This window comes from Pinus tabuliformis, chromosome 2_2 (assembly GCF_031772625.1).
Source record: "Pinus tabuliformis cultivar Carrire ecotype Pingquan chromosome 2_2, CPIR1, whole genome shotgun sequence".
Taxonomy (NCBI): Eukaryota; Viridiplantae; Streptophyta; class Pinopsida; order Pinales; family Pinaceae; genus Pinus; species Pinus tabuliformis.
In genome coordinates this window covers 780,529,502-780,539,233 of record NC_142300.1, presented here as the reverse complement: position 1 = coordinate 780,539,233, position 9,732 = coordinate 780,529,502, and the positions used below count along the sequence as shown (strand labels likewise).

General features: G+C 35.7%; 1 pseudogene; it reads left to right on the top strand.

Annotated features, from left to right (window-relative positions):
- The first annotated feature begins 3,137 nt into the window (after window positions 1-3,137).
- On the top strand, window positions 3,138-4,770 carry LOC149195014 (serine carboxypeptidase-like 50 pseudogene; annotated as a pseudogene).
- Window positions 4,771-9,732: the final 4,962 nt, after the last annotated feature.

Genomic DNA, 9,732 nt, shown 5'->3' with positions numbered 1-9,732 from the left:
TTGGCCTAATCTTAGGGTTCAATCCATAAATGAAATGGTCTACTTGGCGCTGATCAGTATCCATGTAGGTGACATACTTGACCAATTCCATGAATCTAATCTCATATTCTTCTACCATACGATTTCCCTGTACCAAAGCATGGAAGGCTCCTACCTGTTGTTCTTCATAATATGTTGGTAGGTACTTTTTCCTGAATCTCTCCTCAAATAACTCCCAAGTAATTGTGTCTGGAGTGAGGTGTAGTTAACGCTCTAAGTTACCCCACCAATTTAGAGTACTATCTCTGAGTTGGAATATTGTTATTTTAGCTTTTGAATTGGAATTATAATCCCTTAGTGCGAAGCACCTTCTCATTCCTTCTAACCAGGCTTTTGGATGTTCGTTGGCACGACCTCCAACAAACTCTGGGAGCTTAATCTTTTGGAGCTCCCTAGTAATGTCCTCGATTGGAGGTCCTCTATCAGAGTCTCTTGACCCCTCGAGATTTCCCAACCCTAACGGAGGGTGTTGTACTTCTATGGAGGCTGTTGTACTTCTACTTCACTTGTTTGGTGCCCTCTTAAAGTCTCATTAATTGCTTCTAGGGAACTCAAGATGAGAGCCAACTCCGATGAAGGTAATGGGTTATTTGTAGGAGGTCCTTGTGATGACCCTCCTTGACCTTGATTTCTTCGCGTCCTCACCATTTTGAATTTTTCAAATATCTGTATGATACGTAAGACTTATTAGAAAAACATAGGGCCTTTTCAATTCTTACTTGGCTCACACATTTTTTGCATAATGATAGGCGCAAGTTTCCTTTTGTTATGCTTGTAAACAACTATTTCTAATATTGAGAAGATGACCGTGGGTCTACTAAATCCTCTCCCATTGCTATCTAAGCAACTGCTACCACGCACTGCTAGTCACCCTCAAATATCTTTAGATCCCTAAATAATCATCCTAAATCCATCTTATATATTTTGAGCATTCACATAAACATTAACTTACCATTTTTAGTCACATTATTATAACTAGGTGTCCCCTTGAAATTCCATCAACAATGTTAGATTAGTTTTTAAAGTGGATGCCTAACTGTCTAAATCAACTAAATATTGACATTATTGTTAGATATATACTATCCAATTGATGTATATAGAATGGCTAAGGCTATATGTTTTAAGATAATAATATTGTATATTATAAGTGATTCTAACATACCAATCAATTGTTGTTCACATTTAACAACTTATATCTATTAAAATCTACTAAAAGAAAACAGAAATATGTTTCGTTCAATGCAAGGGAGTTGGGTGTTAAAGTTTTAGAAGCTAGGGTTTTTTTTGTTAACTACTCAACACCCCTACATTCCCATAAATATATGTATATATATATAATCTATTTTAAATTAAATAACATTATACTCTATTTAATATAATATTTAAAAATCCTCAATTCTTAATTAACAATTATATAAATTATTTATTATTTGGTTTATGACAAGTTTGATATATATAAAGTTTGAGAGGGTTCTTATCCACTAGTCACTTTTCATTTCACAAATTTGGACCAAGCATAATTGTTATCAATACTTTATATGTGTTATAAGTAACATCTCTTCTATTCTTAAATGCAATGTAGCATGTTTACATATAAATAAGGTAACAGTTAAAGATAAAGGTTCCCATCCTCCATTCTTTCCAAAAAAAAAAAAAGAAACATTTTTACTCATGTATGATTGTTTTATTAATTTTATTTTATTAATCTTACTCGGTATTTAAACTATCTTATTTATATCATGTATTGTCTAATAAATAAACTTTTGAATATGCATAATTAAGAAAGGAGTTGTCTTTAGTGCGACTTTTTGGAGATTCCAATGACGGAATCTGGCAGAAAAAATTGAGGTTAAATCTTGATTTGTATTATTTTAAATGGTTTTTTAACTGCATATTTGGATTCAACACCCTGAAAAACCTCTAGGACGCTTTGATTGTGCAAAATTACCTATCAACCTTGCGATTTCAATAAATTTCTACCGGATTTTAGAGAAATTTGACTGGAAAAACCCACCGGAAAAGCTTCCAAAAAGTTTCACTAAAGACAACTGCATTAAGAAAAGATTAAAAAAAAAGATAATTAAAAGGTACAAAATCATGGAAGATATAACTATAATATAAAACAATGAGATTTATTAACACTTATGAAGCAGATTGAAGCCGAAGTTAAGGATCGAGAGATATTTATTTTGTTCGAAGCAGAAGTCGGTGATTTTTATACGATCGACCAAGGGCTTTAGTCATTTAAAACCCAGAGAAACAGGTTATATATTTATCAGATCCAGGACCAGGGTTTGGATTTCGGCACTTAAAGCAATATTTTTGGGGCTTACTGCGGATAATTATTATTATTATTATTTATTTTTATTTATTTATTTATTTATTTATTTTTATTTTTTTCGCAGCTCCTAGGTTACAGCTGGTGTAAAAACGAAATCCGTGTGATAAAAGGGGGAAATCTTAGTTTGCAACGTGCAAGGCGAGGGTTTGAGTCTTGTAAAAGAGCCTGCCATTAGTGATTGGAAAGACTGTTGTGGTGGAAGGGCTGGCACAAAGAATTGTTTGAGGGGATGTACCAAGCAATTTGCTAGAACTGAGATTGACAACATTGGATATGGGGGCTCCTGATTTCTGGTTTCCTCCGAAGAACTTGCATTTTGGATCAGATCGTAAGCTTATATTTTGAGTGTTCGTTGTAAATGCAAATATTACGCACTTGGAAGAAACCCAAGACATGCAAGCAGAAAACCAGATTATTGCAGCTAGGAGGGAGCCTTTTAAAAAAATGAAAAAGTAAACACAGGCTCTGATGCCAAGAGAGAATCTAAAATTTGCCTGCAAAAGCTATATGTTTGTGATTTTTCCCTGGGCATCCAGACCTTCCATCCTTTTCGATCACTTTCTATGCGCTTATATACAGAGTACCATAGGCTCAGTGCTTGAATCCTGTTGGTATGAGGAGATCGCTCATATCCATGGTTCTCTTGAGGGTTGTTGTGATTGATGCATCTCCCACATACTGTCAATTTGCCAAGTGTTTAATCAGGGTTTGAAAATTGATGGAAGGAAGGCAGGCACACAGATTGTGCTGCTTGACGATGAAGCTGCACGGTAGAAATTCCATTGCAGTTGCAGTAGCAGCTGTGGTGGCTGTGCAATTCATAACAATAATGTTTTGGGATGTGGTGGCGGGCATGGAAACTGGAGCGTTTCCCAAAGAGGCACTGCCGACGGAATCTGGGTATCTGAATATAGAAGGAAAGAGTGGCGCTCGTATGTTCTATGCATACTACGAGGCCATCTCCCCTAAAAAACAGTTGTCTGATACTCCGATTCTTCTGTGGCTGCAAGGAGGTCCCGGCTGCTCTGGCCTGATTGGAAATTTCTACGAATTAGGGCCCTGGAGAGTCAGCGACAGCCCAGATCTCCGTTTGCATCAGAATCCCACACCTTGGAATCGTGTATTTGGCCTACTGTTCTTGGATGATCCTATTGGAAGCGGCTTCAGCATTGCCCCCTCCGAGGAACACATTCCTGCGAACCAGGACGAGGTTGCCAAGGACTTGTATGTTGCCCTACAAGCGTTCTTCAACTTGAATCCCCTATTTCACAAACGCCCATTTTATGTAACAGGTGAGAGCTATGCGGAAAGTATGCTCCTTCCCTGAGTTTGTACATGCTCAATCAGCTGGACAAGCCAAGATGGGAATGTACCCAGACACAGAATGTTTGAGAGCAGATGCTGAGACTAATGTTTGAGAGTGGATCCTGAGACTAGAGAATAAAATTTGAGCTTAAATGAACTCAAATTATGAGGGAAACTCAATTGCAGGCTACTTGATATCTTTCAAGTAAAATTACTAAGGAAGAGTTTCTAATATATCTCAAGCCTCTAGACGTGATAACGTATTTGTAGACAATGAGTATATATACAGGAATTTGGTAATGGTATTGACATTGGAAACCATGGAATCGGCTCATATTCAACACTGCATTTCTCACAGAATAATAAGAACTCTAAAATATTTTCACATACCTTGTTGTCTGGACATCCATCATTCTATATTTACTACTGTTGACGCTGTTGAACAACAAAACACTCGAAGTCTAAGCTGGGAATCGCAAAACAAGGAAACTAGCGCAGTATGTAGAGGCTACTCACTTGCCTTCAAAGCCTTCTCTTCTCTTTTGTAGGTGTGTAAGAGTATGAATGAGCTTCAATAAATCCATGCTCGGATACTCATGAGTGGACTTGAACAAAACATAGTTTTGGTTACCAAACTTGTGACTTTATATGGCACTTGGGATAGCTAGAAGAATGTGCGCAATATGTATGACAAAATGCATAAACGGAATGTTTACTTATGGAATGCATTTATAAGGGCTTATAGCAGGAAAGGACTCTGGCAGGAAACACTTGAATTTTAATATGAAATGTAAGGATCAAGCATTGAGCCAAACAAGTTCACCTTTCTTTTTGCAATCAGGGAGTGTGCAGGCTTATCAGCTTTGGAAAAAGGCAAGGAGATCCATGATCAGATTGTTGGCACTGGATTTGAATCAGATGTTTATATGGGGAATGTACAAATAGACATGTATGCTAAATGTGGGAAATTAGAGAATGTGCACCAAATGTTTGACACAATGTCTCACAGAGATGTGGTTTCATGGACAACAATGATAGCAGGAAGCGCAGTTAGTAAACCTAGAAAGTATGTATCTATTGTTTGAATCATCCAAAAGAAAAAAGAAAAAAATATAACACGAGAAATTCTATTGGATACATAGATATGTTATACAAGAATCTACCCCCGAGTTGGTTGTTAAATATCTACTAGTAACGAATTTTAGTATGTTGAAGCAAGTGCATAGGGCCTATAAAGTCCTGAAGAATTGAAACTTGGCTTCGATACCACGTGTGAGGCTCCTCTAACTAAAAACTAAATTTCTCTAATTTTAAACGCAATAAGATGAGAAATAACTTATTTATATCTAAACATTTATTTGATGATAATATACCATTAAAATTGATTTACCACAAATTAAATAAGTAAGAATTTCATTGCAACCATTTACATAAGTAATCAATAAATGGAGGAATAATTGTTCCAATAGCTTAGGTGAGATGTTGCTGAGCTCCTGACTCTGTTGGGATGCTCCTCTTGACTACCTGACTAGATTTGCCTCCTCGACAACTAGGAAGTATTTCCTAGCGAACCCAAGTCCAACCAGATGCAGTGTTTCCAAGTTAAACAAACACTCTCTTTCTCTCTCTTCTTTTTTTCTTCACATTCCTCCCAATATTAAATCCTCCAAAACCACAACCACAACCAAAACCAAGACTAATGATCCCCCTCTATTTTCATCATCCTTCCCCTTTTGTGCTCTTCCTCCCATCCACCTCAACCACATATCATTAATGTCATGACTACCCCCTCATCCTTTCATTTGACTTTTCTTACCATATCTTCTCCCAAGTAAATTTGAAAGGACATTTTGGGGATAAGATATGGATATTTAATTTTGGAAATTAATTGGGGAAGACCACATCTTCTCCCAAGTAAATTTGAGACGACATTTTGGGGATAAGATATGGCTATTTAATTTGGAAATTAATTAGGGAGGACCATATCTTCTCTCAAGTAAATTTGAGAGGACATTTTGGGGATAAGATATGGATATTTGGAGATTAATTGGGGAAGACCATATCTTCTCCCAAGTAAATTTGAGAGGACATTTCAGGGGTAAGATATGGATATTTAATTTGGATATTAATTAGGGAAGACCATATTTTCTCCCAAGTAGATTTGAGAGGACATTTTGGGGATATAGATATTTAAACTGGAATAATGGAAGGAGACCATTTCCTATCCAAAATTAAATTTGAGAAGACAAGTTGGGAATTGAATAATAACAATAATAAAATTTATATTAGTAAATAAATTTATAGTTTCACAAATGTAGGTATGTACCAATATTTCTTGATAATTATTAGTCAATATTTTCAAGTAATTTAAACACAAATAAAATTTACATGATAAGATTAAGTAGGGCATTACAGTTACCAAAATGTACAAAGGTGTAAATTGTGGTTGATGGGGGTCCCTCCATTTCTCAGCGAGCACAATAAACAAACTATCACGTCTTGGAGATCAAAGTGGCAGTGTGTAATTCATAATATGAGTTACAAGATATTACAAGAATTCTCTATCCTCACTGTTATCCATGATAACCCCTAGAAGTAATTTTCAATTTGATTAGTCATTTTAGATAGGGTTTTTATGTTTAGGTTCATGTAGAATTTTTCATATGGTACATTTAGTGTTTGATAGGGTCATCATAAAGAGAAAAGGTCATAATTCCATTTGTTTTGAGGTCATCGTTTCATAATTGACTTGTCTGGCAATTTTACAAAATTTTGCAACAACTCCAGTTCAGCAAACCTAGAATTTGCTACGGAAGTTCCTAACAATTTCATAGCAAAACGGTCCATCCTAACACTTGTCTCGCTATGAAAGTCAATTGTTGTGTAACAGTATTATTTTAAATGATTGTTAGTGATGTCAGAGTTGTGTTGAGTCATAAAATGCCTTTATTATCATGTCCTCCACTTCTTTTCATTCACCCTTACCCCTCCTTTTCCATTTTATACCATTTGATGCTATCAAAAAGTTCACAAATGTTGTCGTTGAATAGGGTTTGCGTTGTCAAAACAAGTTTAGTCGTGGTGTGAGTGAGGTCTAGGTGTTCACAAATTGGTTTGTAGGTGAAGAGGAAGAAGCTCACAAAAAACTCCTGACGTGTTGCAGCCATAACACAAACATAAATTCATGAGAAGAATTGATAGAGGCCAAATTGGAAGTTGAAGAAATGAAGAAGCAAGTGTTGGAGCAGCTAGATTTCGATGAGGAAATTGCAGAAAAGGCTAGGAAAAGACAAAGAGAATTCTACCACTGCAAAAGATGTTGAAGCATATGTATAGAAGGAACAGGTGGTTGCACGCTGATAGAAAGAAGTTGCAAACTTAAGTCAAATACTTGCAAGCACAAGTAGAGCTCATCAAAAGCAATCTTTCCAAAGAGAATTCTCAAGATCATTGTTGAAGTAGATGTTACTCCATGATATGGTAAAATTCTCAATTTTATCTTCACTATACCTAAACCAGTAAACTCAGCCTTATATGTAGTCAACATGTTATTAGGAGTAATAAGGAGGCAATAAGAATCATGAAAATTTGAAAAACTCATCATTCTGAAATTTCGTAGCAACTCTCCATAGTAAAGCCAGTTTTTTGCTACGAAATTGTTGTAGCTTTTCATGGAGGTTAAGGCATGTCTAAAACTCAACAAAGGAGATTCTAAAGGAATTTATTTAGCTTACAAACATCAAGGAAGACCTCAGAATTTACAGAACTTTCACAGAGGTTGCTGAGAGGTGTTTTTTCTAATTTGCTATAATTTTTTTGCTACGAAATTTCTGGAAATGACTGTTTTAGTAGTCAACTTCAAGCTCACTTTCTGACGAAATGGTAAGGAATTTTGGAAATCTAAAGGAGGTTTTTGTTCACCACAGGCTCATCTATAAAAACTCTATCAATTTTTACACAGCTATCAAGGTTTGGAAGATATGCACTTATCTTTGAGGCCTATTTTACATAATTTTTCCTACCTAGAGTTGTTGCAGAAATTTTGAAAATCGACTTGGTGGGGTCCAGGTCAGCATCCACGTGTCAAAAGCACATCAACAATCCAGTACACTCAACATTTGGTTGGATTCAATAAGGTTCAACAACAAAATTTGTTGAGCTCATAAATGATAGGAGACTCCTATTTGAATTCAAACTCTCTTAAAACAGAAATATCCCTATAAAGGCTCAATGTTTTGTTAGTCAAATAAAATTAGGTCTCTTAGCTATGCATTGAGTCTAGCCCAGGTGGCAGATTATTAAATGGAGCCCTCACTCTATATATGTAGAAATTTTTTCACTTAAAAGGGGTTGATCGAGAATGTGAGAAAGACCACATTTTGTATGTTTTTCAAGTTAATAAGAAGTACAATTGCAACATACTCTGTTTTTAACCTGAGATTCATTTTGGTTTCATTCCATCCCTTCATGTTTTTATGTTATTATCAGTTTTCATAGCTTGTTTGATTACTTGGAATTCAATGTAATATTGCTCCAACTTCCTTCAAATGTGTTGTGTTTTACTGTAAAAGTTTAATTCACTCCATTTCAAAGCCAAAAATGCCTCAGCTTCCTTTAAACAGTGTTGTTTGTAATTGAATTTTCTCTTAACTGACTCCATGCCCAATGGTGGCAGCCATCACTCTCTTTCACCTGCAAAAATCACATAAAAATCTAGAGTTAGCCATCTGAACTTTGAGTTTATTACAGTCAATTTCATAAATATTTTGAGAGAGCCCTCTCAGATTGGAAGGGCTAACTTCCAGTCAAAAGTTGGTTTGAAATAGTTACACTTGGTTGGAGGTTGACACAACCCAACCTATCTAACCCAATGATAACATTTTGGTGCGTCTTTCAGGAGCCGAAAAGCTCCATTTCCAGGATTTTCTTTGAGTTTCTTCATTCTAATTCCTGAGGGTAATAGGAAATTAGAGTTTTTTGAAGGTTTTGATATTACCTTGGTGACTCCAATCTCAAAAGGTACAGAAGATCAAAGCTTCATGGTGACTCCACTGCTTGAATATCAGTGGTTTGAAGAAGTTCCAAGATGAGTTCTGTTGCAAGAAGTAATGCCAGGTATGTTCCTATGGATTAGTCTCACATCCATCGTTTTCCAAATCCTATGCCTTGTGTTGATTGGTCAACCCATCTTCCCATGTTCGAAGATGAAAAGAAAGATGATGTTGGTCTACATTTGGTTAAATTCCATATACATGTATGTAGACTGAGGGTTGAGTTTCCTTAGGATTGTCTCATGAAGATGTTTATGGCTACCCTAGAAGACAAAGATAGAGTATGGTATGAAGGGTTGTCGTCATGAAGCTTGTGTTCTCTTAAAGACTTCCATAGAATATTTTTTGGACATTATGGGAAGTCTCATCCTTCATCACCATTGTTTCAAGACTGTTATAATTTTTGGAAAGGTTTCATTTAATATCTCAAAAGTATTAATGATGATGTAGAATGTATGAATTATGATGAGATGTTAGAGGAATGGTATGAATTTTTTTCACATGCTAGTTGTCATGATGATCAAGAAGTTTTCCAAAAAGCAGATGTCTCTTCTTTAGTTGAAGATGAAATGGATCAACAATTTGACAGTCAAGTCATAGTACACGAAATCCATGAGGATTTGCAGCCTTGTCAATCTATATGCAGTCAAAGGTATGAGGCAAATCATTCAAATTGTTTTTCAGCCATTCCTTTTCTGAGATCTTATGTCAAGAAGAAACTCCTCAAGATTAGGTTGTTGAATATACATGCATGAAAATTTTTAACAGTGACGTAACATGTGATGCAATTTGTCTACCTAGACAAGAACTTTTTTCCGTTGAAGGTCATAATGATGTTGTCCTAGTTAAAGTGCATGAAAGTTCACTTTTAGGTAAACCTAAGTTACATGAAGAGCTGAATATACAGGTTTTACCTATTCTATTTGAGGATCATCAAAATGACATGGATGATATGCATAAATTTGTTTGTATAAGAGTTGTTAGTGTTTAGACTCA